General features: G+C 36.0%; 1 pseudogene; it reads right to left on the reverse strand.

Moving 5' to 3' along the window:
* Positions 1-700: 700 nt before the first annotated feature.
* Positions 701-13,644, reverse strand: LOC104110769 (pleiotropic drug resistance protein 1-like; annotated as a pseudogene).
* Between the last annotated feature and the right edge of the window lie 1,757 nt (positions 13,645-15,401).

Raw genomic sequence — 15,401 nt, forward strand, 5'->3', positions numbered from 1 at the left:
GACCGGGGCAGCGGCGGAACCAAAATTTATTTGTATCAAAAAATTTATTCGTCTTCTTCACATAACCTTCACCATTGTTGCTTGTCATGATTAAAAATAGGTATAGGTTAAAAATTTTTGGCATTGGTTAATAGAAGCCCAAGAATGGGTTAAAAGGAGCCCACGCATTAAGATTAAATATGGGTTAAATAAGAGCTCGGGTGTTAAAAAAAACATGAGTTAAAACTAGCATTGGAGCTAATGTGATGTGTTACAAGTTTGCATGACTTAAAACTGACATTAATTAAAAGTGGCCCAAACATAAGTTAAAAAAAGAGTTTTTATTTCAATAAAGATACAGCAACAAGAGTTTTTAACAAACGCTTAAATTTGGCCTCAACGGTCACTTTAACAGTTCAACTTACCAAATGATCATTCCCGACACTAACCTCCTCCTTCTAGTTTCCCTTTCTCCGTTCCTTCCCCCGGGACGGCCAGGCCAACAACTTGTGACTGATTCGTCTACTTCCCCTTCTATTCTCTTTTATTCTTATTCCTGATCATATTACCACTCTCTTCCCACACTTTGCCATGTCAGTGTCGGATGTCCAAGAGTGTCTAGATGATCATTTGATAAGTTGAAGTATTTAAGTAACAACCGAGACCAATTTTAAGTGTTTGTTTATGTGTTTTGTAAAAAAATATACTAAATTAATCATAATAGTTTAATATGGTTTGATTAATCGATCTAATTTTATAGAAGTACAAAACTTCTCCTTCAAAAAAAGGACAAAAGTCATGAAAGAGATTTATTCCTTTTAGGAGTCTTTTTCCTTCCTTCAAGAAATAGGGTCCTAATATATTAAATATTCAGGGCAAAATCCTAACAGATATATATATTTACTTTATTTTTTAACTGCTAAGCTTAAATTATTTAATTTGACGTAAACATCGAAATGCTAGTCCAAATGGTAACATGTATACAGTAGTTTTATAGTCAATCTCTTCCTCGGTTTTCTTCATATAGATCTTTAGCAGGTATAACATCTTCTATTTTCTTTGGAAATTGAATACTTTAATAGCCCAAGCAAATATGAAGGCAAAAAGTACAGGATATGCAACAATCACAACTCCAACTACTCCAAGAAAATCATGCTTGAACCCGAAGTAACATCTCAAGAATTGTTCCACTGTTTCATCATCAGTTATTTTGTTTTGGAGGTCTCCAAATTGTGATGCAACCAAACCATACAAAGTCCAGGCAACAGGACAAGCCCAATAGTACCATCTCCACCATATGGGCATACGCTGTTTTTCAACGAAGAAAACATGTCATTTTCAAGCTCTAAATTGATGTTCATGTAATAAAAATGAAAGTGTTTTAAGAACTTACAGGTCGTGGAACAATGAATCCTGAGAAAAGATCCCACATGGCAATGAAGAAGACAATGACAATTTGCGCAATATTTTGATTTGGGGTAACAGCAACGCTCATCATACCATAAAAGGTGAAGTACAAGAAAGTGAAATACGTGATGAGCAAATACCAAAAGAACTTGGTTACTGTCCATTCAAATCCAATCATAGCATAGACAATGGCGCCATAGACAACAGCTTGCACAAAGACATACGGCATTTCAATGAAAACCTGCAAGATAATTAAATAAAATTATGTGTAATTTAGACTATTTTACTAGAAATTGGCTTATAAGAAGTTAAATTCTCTACTCACTTGTCCAAAGGCATAGGGGAAGGCAGAATACATTCCAGCAGCTCTTTCTCTATAAAATACTGTACGCTCAACGGCTACAACGGGCAGCACTGATGCTGTATTTTGAAAACCAAGAAAGAGAACAACAGCATACATTGATCCCATAGCGTTAAATAGATCTTGGTTGCTACCCCTGTAACAAAAAAAAAGAAGCTTTTAGCATTAAGAATTTAGTAATTTCCAGATTATATGAGTACTTGTTTCGTCTCATAGGTTTTGACTTACACTTTAGTACCAAGATCCCAGAACATTGTCCCTATGGCCAAGGCCACGAAGATTGTAAAGAGAAATCTGATTGCAGTATAAGCAGGATTACGCCAGTATGACCAGTGTTGCTTCGAAAGGCAAGCCATACATTGGGTCCAAAATGGCTGTGCGTATTGGCTGTCAAAATGCAGGTCTTTCGTACCTGGACGAGGAGCGTTGAGTTCACTAATCAACACTTTATTCCTCCTGTAAAGATCTGATCTCTTGTACAAATCAGCAAAATCCACTCCCAACATCATTTCCTGAGCCGAGGTTGTGACTTCTAACATCCAAGTGGCTGGATTGTAACCATCTTGTATTTTACTTACCCCAGACATTGACTGAATGTAAGAAATATTAGTTTAGTATTTAATCGAAAAAGGGAAAGCTCTTTATCACATAGACAATTTACCTCAAAGTATTTGATCAAATGGCAAGAACGGTGACCCAATGGACCAACATATATCTCTTGTCCTCCTCGTTTCATTAGAAATAGCTGCAAAGAGTGGTGTTTACATTAATATGCAATGTCAAACGAGAAAGCAGAACACATTATTAGATTGATAGAGTTCAAAAAGGTATTAAATTCACCTCATCAAATGATTCAAAAATGTCAATACTAGGTTGATGGATGGTACAAACAACGGTTCGTCCTGTGTCAACAGTGTTCCTAACAGTTCTCATCACAATCGCAGCAGCCCTTGCATCCAGACCTGAAGTTGGTTCATCCATGAAAATGATAGAGGGGTTCGCCACTAGTTCCACTGCAATGGTCAACCTTTTGGGTTGCTCAGTTGAGAGACCGTTAACTCCTGGCAAACCAACTAATGCTGATCTTAATACTGTAAGCTCCACAAGTTCCATAACTTCCTCGACAAACATCTGCACAAGGATAATAAATAGGAAATGTGATATGATTTCTACCTTCTTTGTTGTGTTTAACGGATTTTTGGGCGAGAGATTCATGTTATGGAAGGAATTTTTCAAAAGTTGCAAACCTTTCTAGTCTTTTCATCAACATCATGAGGTAAACGCAGCCAAGCTGAGAATACTAATGACTCATGAACTGTAACATAAGGTGAATGGATATCATTCTGCTCACAGTATCCAGATATACGTGCGAATGTTTCGTGCTTCTTAGGATAGCCAGAGATCTTAATACCACCCTCAATATATCCTCCTGTTTTTCTTCCAGCCAATACATCCATTAATGTTGTTTTTCCAGCCCCACTAACTCCCATCAAAGCTGTCAAAACACCGGGCCGGAAAGCTCCATTGACACCCTTCAGAAGTACCAATCTATCTTCAGTGGCGCCCTGATCTCTCATTTCCTGCAAGTATCATTGGAAAGTTCAGTAATATATTGTTGAAATGCAGAATTAGCATCAGTAGTTACTGATCAATAAAAATTCCTGGCTAGTTACCTGAGGCATGTCAACAGAGTATATAACTTCATCAAAGGTGATGGAATGCGGTTCAAATGGAAGAACCATTCCCTTTTTCTTACTCTTGACTCTCACTATTGTACTGTTCTTTCTCATTGCTAGTTGTTTTGGCATCTTCACTGTCTTTTGGTATCATAGCTTGCAGCTTGCCAATTGCTGTAGAAAATCATACTAAAAATTCATTCTTTGCGCCTTAGGGAAAATTAAATGTAGAAACTCGAGAGATACTCACGGTTGAGATAAGCAAGTGCAAGACTGTAGGAGATGTTAAAGAGGATTGCGAATCCAATAAGTGCACCAATACCTATCCAGTACCAGTATGCATATGGAAAGAACCCTCGAGATCTTACAACTGCAACTCCAAGTGGCTCAATTCCGTTTGGTGCAATTTGTTTCCACTCTTTCCCATCAAATTCATTCACAAAAATTGAATTCGTAGAATACATCAATGGCGAAGACCAGTAACCCCATATCCACCATTTTTTAACATTATCTACAACATTAGCCATAGACTATTAACACTAGTTGGTTTAGGCAAGTCAAAAGCTTCTACAGACATAAAAATCACCAAATATACCTTGCGAAAGAACGAATCCACCCAATGCAAATTGTAAAAGGAGAGCAAATGTTCCAAATGTATTAGCTATTCCCGGTCCGTCCAACTGCCCCAATGAAGCGGAACAATCCTGATGCCATCTGGTTTCCTAATATGAGTAGCAAGAAATGTTTGAACAATCTACAAAAATATACTATTGTCTAGTAATCACGAGAAAAAGGAACCTGATCTTTATCCTACATCATCTTTTTCTTCCCTTACCTTACAGGATTCGGATCAAATCCAATGACATAGTAAGTGAGGAACACCCATAGACCAACTTCAACAAATGTTATAGGGATTTTGAGTATCCATGAGGGAATTGCATAAGCCCATGAAGGGAAAAAGAGAAGGTCCCTTTGCTTGTAGAAGACAGGAAGTTTATAAATTGTCATGGCGATCTCAGACATTCCATTAAACATAATCATAACAACCGCAAAAAAGAGGGCACCAGCATATATTCCTCCATCATCCATATTGTCACGAGGCATCTCAGTTCGGAAAAAGAGGGTCATTGTCACGAGCGCCACAATTGAAAGCTGAAAACATATCAAAACAAAGAGGCATTAGTACATGCAAGCAAATATAATGAGATAGAGATTTGAAAACACAGTAGATTTAATAGACTAAATTGCCACCTGAGTGAACTTGAAGATGTAAACGAATGAGTTCCTCTTCATTAGCAGGAGTTCTCTTTCAGTGCAGATCTTTAAGAGTTCTTTCTTCCCTATACCATACTTTTGAGTTGTCAAAGCAGCAGGATGGCTTTTGCTCTTGTCATATGAAGCTGCAAGCTCATTCCCAAGTTTCCTCCCAACATGGTATGATTGATATGCCTCAGCAAATTCTTTTGATGTGATATACCTGTAAGTCTCATCCCTCCTCACCCAATATTGCTGCTGATCCTTCTTTGATGTCACCTGCAAAGAGCTTAAATTTGCACCATCAGAAGGGAAAATGGATCAACCTTATTAGTCGTAGGCCATTGTAAGACATACTTCTTGCAAGAAGTCGGCCACGCCTTTTCTATCTGGGCATTTGAAACCCATGGACTCAAAGAAGCCAAGGACGTCCTCTCGAGGGCCCTGATAGACAATTTGCCCATCTGATAACAGAATAATGTCATCAAACAAGTCGTAGGTCTCGGGTGCTGGCTGCAAGAGAGATATAATAGCAGTTCCGTTTATGATTTGCCCAAATTGCCTTAGAGAGTTCACAATGGAGTAAGTGGTGGAACTGTCCAATCCAGTTGAAATTTCATCCATGAAAAGTGCCTTTGACGGTCCAACAAGCATTTCACCTGTTGTCACACGCTTCTTTTGTCCTCCTGAAATACCCCTTATCATTTCATCTCCCACCAAAGTATCGGCACAAATTTCCAGCCCCAACAACTGCAGATGGAATATACAAATCACTTAGTTATCAAATTTCTTCTGTCTTTTTATTGTCAAAAATTTAGAGAAAATTATTGGACATAATTTTGTTACCTTAAGAACATAATCTGTAACAACATTGGCTTCTTGTCCCTCTGTTGCTGCTGCCTATGTTGTCACAAAACAATTAAGGTTATAAGCACTGGCGTCGGTATTGCTGTTTCCTTAAATGCTAGTCTTTTTCCTTCATAAAGATATCAATATCAGGATCTGGCTTGATTTTAGCTGCTTTCTCTCTTCTTGACAGTTCGGCCAACATATCTGCAAATGTTTTCCAAGAAACACAGAATGCTTTTTTATTGAAGAAGAGATTGGAAAAAGAAAAATCAAAATTTTAAAAATCAAATGCTAACCATAACGAGAGCCAACTCCCTGGCATCTGGCAGAGAATTCCAACGTTTCTCGCACAGTCATTTCTCCAATGTGTAAATCATGCTGGCTAATATAAGCAGCAGTTCTTTGTGGCACAAATTTATTCATTTCATGTCCATTATAGGTCACTTTCCCAGTAACCTGATTTCCACAACCAAAAAATATTCAGAAAATTAGAATTTGTTGTTTCATTACACACGTTTGGTTGTGAGTTTAAGTTCTATGCACTGACAGTCTATTGTAATAGCATTAATTGGTAGCCTAGTAAAATTAGTAACTGATCTTTACACTATCAGTATATATATATAACGTAAATCCGTTTGATACATAAAGCTAATGGTCTTACCTTAAGAGCAGGGTCAAGCTTTCCAGCCAAAGCTAATAATAGAGTAGTTTTACCAGAACCTGGAGGTCCTAAAAGCAAAGTCATTCGACAAGGCTTAATGATACCACTCACATCATTAAGAATAGTGAGTTTTCTCTTTTGATTTGGTAGGATATGGAAAGAGTTCAACATTGTCTAGGAACCCCAAAAGAAAGAAAAAAAATAGTTAGTTACAAACACCCTTTTGGTAAAACAGAATTGAGACTTGAAATCAAGATTTTCTTTTAGATTTTTACCTCAAGAAAATTAGTCATGAAGTTGGTAAATGTAGGCAAAGCTCTGCTTCCTATATATGCATCTGCCTCAATATTTAGATGCTCATATCTTACTTCTATTGATGGCAAATCTATCCCAACTCTGTAAAAAAAAAAAGAAAAAAAGCAACGTCAAACCACTTAAATTAAGGGGGAAAAACAACTTGTCATGGATAACCAACAGTATAAATACTAGAGTTAATACTCTAGTGTAGTGCCACATGACACGTTTTTTAGATAATTAGGAGCGTGTACTAAACGCGCCTCTAAGAATGCAACGAGAGGGTTCTAATATGAAGGACAATATAAAGAAAGGGGTTTTTGGGGATGCCGATTAGTTTAAGTAGGAAACTGACAAAAACGTGATAGTTTATGAGAGTTTTAGGGTATTAACTCTAAATACGACTACGTCTCAATTCTAAGCAAGTCGGATCAACTATATGAATCATCATTGTCCATGCCGCTCCATTTAAGCCAGTCTAAGTTAAATGTTATAAAAACTAATTTCTCTAGCACTACAAGTTCTCTAGATTTCTAATAGCATATAAATCTATAACAAGTCGTGAAGACTCCTAACATGCATTGAACCTAAAGTAAACATCCAATTATTAATATGTATCGCCTACACAGATCTTTTTTTGTCTGTGGAAGACAACATATAGAGAGAGACAAAAAGATGCATTCACTTACCTGTCAATTCTGTGTCTGAGTTTCAACAAGAACTTCTCATTATCCTCATCGGCGATTTTCACAAGCCTTGCAAACTGAAAATTAAAACTTGAAAACAAATATCTAATAAAAGCTTAACTTAGTCACGTAGCTAATTTCTAAGTCCCCGGCAACGGCGCCAAAAACTTGTTGCGACCAAACACACTCACGCAAGTATACGCGGTCGTCAAGTAATAAAGTGACTAAAAGTCGGATGTCGAACCCACGAGGACTTATGATTAACTATTAACTAAATTAGACTATCCCAATTATCTAAACAAGAATTAAATCTAAAAATATTTTATTCTAAACTAATTAAATAAGAAAAATATAAATAATAAACTTTGAACAGAGAAAGAGCAGATTTTATGATATCAATGTAATGAAAACGATCTAGGGTTATGGGCTATCTAATAATCCTATTGTATTCTTCAATTGAATTGACCGACTAATTTATCTAGCTTATTGGTTGACAGGGTTAATGCTCATAAGAATCTGTCGAGTTCTTACTCGCCTATTCAAGCTAACCTAACGCCTATATGTCTATGGAGTTAGAATCAACAAGAACGCATTTATAATTCCTGTAAATCAACCAAGCAAGGCAATTAGGTATATGTCTATCCTAACTACGAATCCGTTCCCCGATGCCCGAGTTCAAGAACTTGCCCTACTCAATCCTGTATGCAATATAGGATTCCCACTTTCGCGTTCAATTCTAGATTCGTAGATAATATTCAATTGGTGATCAAGCAATTAAATAATTAAGTGCAAGATTGAATAAATAAACTAATATGATAAATCAAGAAGTCAAAATCAATATCCGAATAACAATATTCATGAAAGAACCACAACCCTAGAACGTGAAGTTTAGCTCCATATAGACATGGTAGCCAAACAACAAATCATACAAAGAAACATAAAAATTACTAAGTTTGGTGGGAGAAAGATGGAACTTGATGAATTTCGGCCTCCACAGCTTTGTCGTGGCTTTTTTTTCCCCTTCCAAATATGTTAGATGACCTAAAAGAGGCGTTTTTGGTTTATATATTGCGTACCAAAGACGTGGGCCAAAGTTCTCCTATTTCTAATCCAAATCAGCTTCAGCTTCGCATGCTAGGGTGGATGCTTCGCATCCACCCTTTGTTCCTCCATTTCTTAACTTTGCATGTGAGGGTGGACGCGACGCATCCACCCTTCTCTTCTACTTCCCAGTCTCGGATGCTATGGCGGACGCTATGGGCCGACTTCACTGCTAAGGGTGCACGAAAGATGTAGTTTTTCTAGGTTGGATGCGACGCATCCAACCCTTCTTCCTCTGGCTAGACCACCTTTTCTTCATATTTTGCACTCCAAATACCTTAAATCGTCACACATAACTTAATTAGTCATAAAACCAATAATTAAACCATGTTGGGAATTTTAAAGATCAAATAACATCAAGAAGTGGTTAAAACATGGGTAAAGTAACATCAACACATATCGAAATATGCCAAACATCACTACCCCACACTTAAACCTTTGTTCGTCCTCGAACAAACCATCCTATAGTAGACGAAACAAAATTAAGCTCTTATCATTCAAAGCACACTGCACCTATGACCGTGGTTATTTGCAACAATTAGGCTCTAGGCTATGCATCACATACCCTTCCCTTTACTTATGCCATTCTTTAAAAATATTCGAACAAAGACAACATGCTCACAACAATCCTAACCTCAAAAACCGACTCAATGTCACTATGCACTCATGGCTTGAACACCCAACATCATAGAGAAGTCTAATAACGTTACCTATCCCTCGTGAAACCATGTGCCCTCACAACAAGAACAAGAGAGCGAGTTCAATCCACACATTCGAATCTCATGATCAAATATATTTTAATGACTCACATATATCAAAGAAAATCGCTCACTCTCACAAAGAAGTCACATGCATGAAATTAGTACCATAGGCTTGCCCTTAATGTAAATCTCTACTAATGTAAGCTCGCTCGATCTAAAATCAATTAGGACTTTTTCATGGTTGTAATGTGGGCTAAGGGACGGGTAGGATATATTTAAGGAATAGTGACTCACCCTCCTAAGCACTTTAATACATCACAAAATTACTTTAAGCATTTTTTTTCTTCAACCCCACTTCAATTTCACAAACAATATCACCCCCAAAACAGTCCCTTTTTCTTTAAGCACTACTTTAGTTCATACCCACTAGCAAGAACAAGATAACAATTTATTCATTTATATTTTTCTTTCTTTTTTTTCCAGATTTTTCTCTTTTTTTTTTCTTTCAATTTTCGCTAGTGGTGTATTATTTTACAAAATAAGTGCACCCTTCTTTCTTTCATTGGTTCCACTCAAAAGTCACCCCACACTTAGTCCCTTCTTACTTCTTTTAGCGCTCATCTAACAATTAAAGTGCTTTAAGAGGTAAAAGGATCAAAACAATATCAATTAAGAATAAAAAGGGTATAGGCTTGTAATGTGGGTACCAAATAAAAGGTCTACAGGCTCAAAAGGGTTAACTAGGGATAGATTTTATTTGTGATAAGCAATAAGCTCAAAAAGATCAAAGAAATCCTAAAATCATTTTTCAAACCGAGCATCACCTAAAATTTCGCTTCAACTCACATACCGGGCAAGTTCTAGACACAAGTACAATACATGGACTACACAAAAAAACCTCACCACACATGGCACATGACTCACTAAGGACGATCACATTCCGACTCTCAAGCAATGCAAGTATTCACGGAGCCACGAGATATTAAGTATTAAACACAAGGTGAACATAAGTCATGTAAACGAGACATAGGCGCCACAAAACATGCTATCCAATTTAACAAGGCATCATCAATAAATTCAAATCATACAGAAGATACTACACATGCGAAAGTATAAATATGTTACTATCAAACAAGTCAAGGGCGCCTAGGTTCATCATTCTTGCTCCTTTTATTCCCTAAATTCCTAATCTACTCGGAAAGAAAAAAACTACCCGGTTCAAACTACATCCCATGGAAAAGAACCGAGGCACAAAGAAAAACCACAGGGGATTATTACTACCTAAAGAAAGCTAAAAGACATATTTTTGGATTTTTGTTTAGACCTTAATCCCTCAAGAAAACTATCTAGGAGATCAATCGTCGGGAAAAGTCCAATTTTTCTAATTTTTCATTTTTTTTTTTTTAATTTCTTTTTTTTCTTTTTTCTTTCACAAAAGCTACTACACTTAAGAATGAGTACTACAACTAAGCTAAAATAGCACAGAAACTCATCCAAACTATCTCCTCACCCCACACTTAAAATTTTGCAATGTCCTCAATGCACATTATAAATAATAAGAGGGTAAACGAGACTCCCTGGTAGGCCAAAGGCCGAAGCAATAGCGGCTCACGAGGTACTCAGACTTTCCCCAGGCATCGTCCTTTGTGTGGGCACCCCACACTTAGTCCTCACCATCTAGCTCGCTTTTGCACTCTTCTAATGGCTTTGCTTCCTATGCTCATAATCCTACAAAACAAAAATAAATACTACAAAATAATAAAAATAAAATAAAATAAAAAGTAAACAAAAATAGAAGAAAGCAGTAACGCTGGGTTGCCTCCCAACAAGCGCCTGATTTAACGTAGCGGCACGACGTGAACCACTTTTTGCCTCCACCTCGAACTTATGAATTGAGCCCCTAACATGGCATCCAGTTTGCGGCTATGCTCCAGTGGTGGGGCTACAAAGATAACCAGGCCAAGTAATAAATTTTTCACTCTACACTTCTCGGCCTTTAGATGAGGAATGTATTTTTTGCTTTTTGGCATGACAAATTCAAAAATATAGGCATCATGTTCCTCTTCCATTGACTCCTCCAAAGGCTTAGATGACTCGATTTCCATGTCATCATCCAAATACAATGTCGAAAAATGTTTAGAATGAGGACCAACACGCCCCAACTTTAGAATTGTATTACTATTTATATCCTCATATGTGCACACATTAGAGTCTTCAAATATAACATTATCTGCTACCTCGCATGGCTCTAGTGTACTTTTCTCAACATGGGCATCATCAACAGAAATATGCTCGAATGATTGGCTCTCCACTTTTAGCTCCTCAATTTGGCGTATAAGCTCCTTTTCAGCTTCTGACAACTCATTACTATTTTGTTGGGCGATAGACGCAACAACCTTTGCATTTAATTTATCTTGCAAGTCGTGAATAGTAGTGACAAATTTATAGATCCCTTGTCCCAATTTAGATCTTCCCTCTATAAAGTGTCTCATCCCATCAGTAAGTTCCTCATGTTGAGCTTCATATATTTCTAACTTTTCAGCCTGTTCTGCCAGCCAAGTTTGGCTCAAAATCTCCTCTTTTTCAAAAATTTTCTCTTGCTGGTACTCGCTCTCTTCATTCAATTCTTCCATATTGGCCTTCATTCTTGTGATTGCTGCCCTCATTCTTTTCATATCTTTTTTGAGTTCATCCTGTTGCTCTGCTACTTGCCTCAGAATATCCCTAATATATGCATCAGGCTCCATATCCTGCACTTCATTGCCCCTATCAAACTCAGAAATATCATTAGAAAGATCATAATAAGGGCTCAGAGAAGGATGAACAAAATTAGGACAACCATCCCAATGGCCATCTTGACCACCACACATATTACAAATATTCCACTCAAAGGATTGAGATTGTGCGCACAACTCGCTCCTGGGAACATTCTGACAATTTTTTCACCAGTGGGGTCCTCCACAATATGGACAAGGATCATCAAAATAAGAATAACCATCATTCGAACAATTTTTATTCCAAGATGCCATGCTAAAATAAATAAAAAATACTAACTAAAATAAAATAATAAAAAAAATATGAATAGATAAAAAAATGTCTAATCTAGAAAAATAGCAAATTTCTAAGTCCCCGGCAACGGCGCCAAAAACTTGTTGCGACCAAACACACTCACGCAAGTATACGCGGTCGTCAAGTAATAAAGTGACTAAAAGTCGGATGTCGAACCCACGAGGACTTATGATTAACTATTAACTAAATTAGACTATCCCAATTATCTAAACAAGAATTAAATCTAAAAATATTTTATTCTAAACTAATTAAATAAGAAAAATATAAATAATAAACTTTGAACAGAGAAAGAGCAGATTTTATGATATCAATGTAATGAAAACGATCTAGGGTTATGGGCTATCTAATAATCCTATTGTATTCTTCAATTGAATTGACCGACTAATTTATCTAGCTTATTGGTTGACAGGGTTAATGCTCATAAGAATCTGTCGAGTTCTTACTCGCCTATTCAAGCTAACCTAACACCTATATGTCTATGGAGTTAGAATCAACAAGAACGCATTTATAATTCCTGTAAATCAACCAAGCAAGGCAATTAGGTATATGTCTATCCTAACTACGAATCCGTTCCCCGATGCCCGAGTTCAAGAACTTGCCCTACTCAATCCTGTATGCAATATAGGATTCCCACTTTCGCGTTCAATTCTAGATTCGTAGATAATATTCAATTGGTGATCAAGCAATTAAATAATTAAGTGCAAGATTGAATAAATAAACTAATATGATAAATCAAGAAGTCAAAATCAATATCCGAATAACAATATTCATGAAAGAACCACAACCCTAGAACGTGAAGTTTAGCTCCATATAGACATGGTAGCCAAACAACAAATCATACAAAGAAACATAAAAATTACTAAGTTTGGTGGGAGAAAGATGGAACTTGATGAATTCCGGCCTCCACAGCTTTGTCGTGGCTTTTTTTCCCCTTCCCAATATGTTAGATGACCTAAAAGAGGCGTTTTTGGCTTATATATTGCGTACCAAAGTCGTGGGCCAAAGTTCTCCTATTTCTAATCCAAATCAGCTTCAGGGATTGATGCTAGGGTGGATGCGTCGCATCCACCTCGTCCTCCACTTCTCAGCTTCGGATGCTACGGTGGATGCTTCGCATCCACCTCGTCCTCCACTTCTCAGCTTCGGATGCTACGGTGGACGCTATGGGCCGACTTCACTGCTAAGGGTGCACGAAAGATGTAGTTTTTCTAGGTTGGATGCGACGCATCCAACCCTTCTTCCTCTGGCTAGACCACCTTTTCTTCATATTTTGCACTCCAAACACCTTAAATCGTCACACATAACTTAATTAGTCATAAAACCAATAATTAAACCATGTTGGGAATTTTAAAGATCAAATAACATCAAGAAGTGGTTAAAACATGGGTAAAGTAACATCAACACATATCGAAATATGCCAAACATCAGCTGCCCATTTAAGAGCCTCTTCATCATCTTCATCTCTCGACGAACGACTAAAAATCTCCACACCATTGTTCCTCCATATAGAGTTACTATTCACCCTTAACTTTAAACTCCCTCTTATATCACTTATATTTGCTGACTCCATTTTGAACCAATAACCACACAATCAAAATGCAAGAAATTCTAGCTCTTTTTTTCTTAATTATACTGATGTTTAATTAATTCTTATATGAAAAGTTCTTGAGTTTTCTTCTTGTGTCCACAGCCTAAGCCTAAGTTTGAATGTTACTAAATTTTGAAAGCCGAGGAGTTATTATATAGCAGCAAGTATATAAGAAAGGCGGGTTATTCAATCATCGTATCATATCATATCATCATATTATACTAAAAGTGAAAATATCCTTCCTTCAAACTTAATTTACTAAAATCATTATCATGATCCTATCGTTCATTCATTCATATCTTATCATAATATACTAAAAGTGGAAACATCCTTAGTTCCAACTTAATTTACTAAAATATCCTTTTAAACTTTAAAGAATATTTTAAAATTTAAAGCTACCTTGAACAAAAAAAATGATTACTTTATTACTTTTACTCTATCAGTTTTTTAAGTTTGATTATATTAATTATTCAGCCATGGTTGTGTGTTTCTTTATCTTTCACGGATCATTACTTCCATAAGTTTTTTAAGTTTAATTATCTAAATTATTCAGCCTTAATTGCTTGTTTCTTTATCTTCCATCAGTTTTGTGAGTCTCTCTTGTTCCATGTAAATGAGTAGGTATATCAATATATTTGATTTGTTAGGATGAATATTTTCACAAATTCATCAGATGGTGGAGACAGTCACATCCACAAGAACAAAGTCATGCATTTCTTTTTTATTGGACAATGTTTTCGATGGATTTATACTGTATTAGTTTTTTTTTTTTGGTAATTAGAAACTTTATTAATTACCAAGTAAATATTCACAAAACCATAGCTAAATCAAACAAATCTAGCAATCTGAACTATCTACTAGCAACGACGAAACTCTGTGATTTAACTCCTGGCTTGAATATATTGGCTTTCTTTAGTTCACACGTATTTTGAAATTTTAAGTTTAAATAATATTTTATCTTTTATATGTAATATTAGAAATAAAAAAATATATTTTTAGATAATTTTTATCTATAGCAGTAAAATAATATTTAATCATCAAGTTCTGTTATAAACGTATAACAGTCATTCACAATAAAAGTCAAAAAATATTAAAAACAAACGATATTATTATATAAATGTTTGATTGTACGTATCCATAAACTAGTACTCCTAGATATTGGCTTAAGAAAAATTTCTTTTCGCAAATATGCTTTCTCTAATTTGACATTGTTGAATAGACAGATTAAAAAGTATTGCATTAAAACCATCAGCGACTAATTATAAGAAGTTTTAAGAACGTGCATATTTATATGGTCAGAGATGTCCCAATATTATTGGTCATTCTGGTTATTATATTGTAGTCTATCAGCAATTGAGAACTATCAAATTTCTCTTTTAGAGTCCATATGCTTGAGATTTGACATTTGGAAATTGGAACTAAATAAACTATGTTAGTCCTATGTATTTTAGTTCTGTGGCGATGACAAAATATTTGCTAAGGAGATCAAAAAAAAAAATATATGAAGAAGTCAAGGGATTCAACATATATATAACAAAATATTTGACCTTATTTTCACAATGTAATTTTCTAAACCCCTCGCTTCACCCCTAAATCAATCTAAAAGTTTTTTTTTTTTTTTTTTTTGTCTACACTACATCTTTTAAAAATATACAAAAGTCCAAAGAGACTGTAAGAGTCTATAATTAGTGGGTTCACCTCTTGTTTACATAGCATATCTCACTAGTCCTTTCTCCTATCCACTTATAGACTCTCGTAGATAGGAGAGTTCACTG

This window comes from Nicotiana tomentosiformis, chromosome 12 (assembly GCF_000390325.3).
Source record: "Nicotiana tomentosiformis chromosome 12, ASM39032v3, whole genome shotgun sequence".
NCBI lineage: Eukaryota > Viridiplantae > Streptophyta > Magnoliopsida > Solanales > Solanaceae > Nicotiana > Nicotiana tomentosiformis.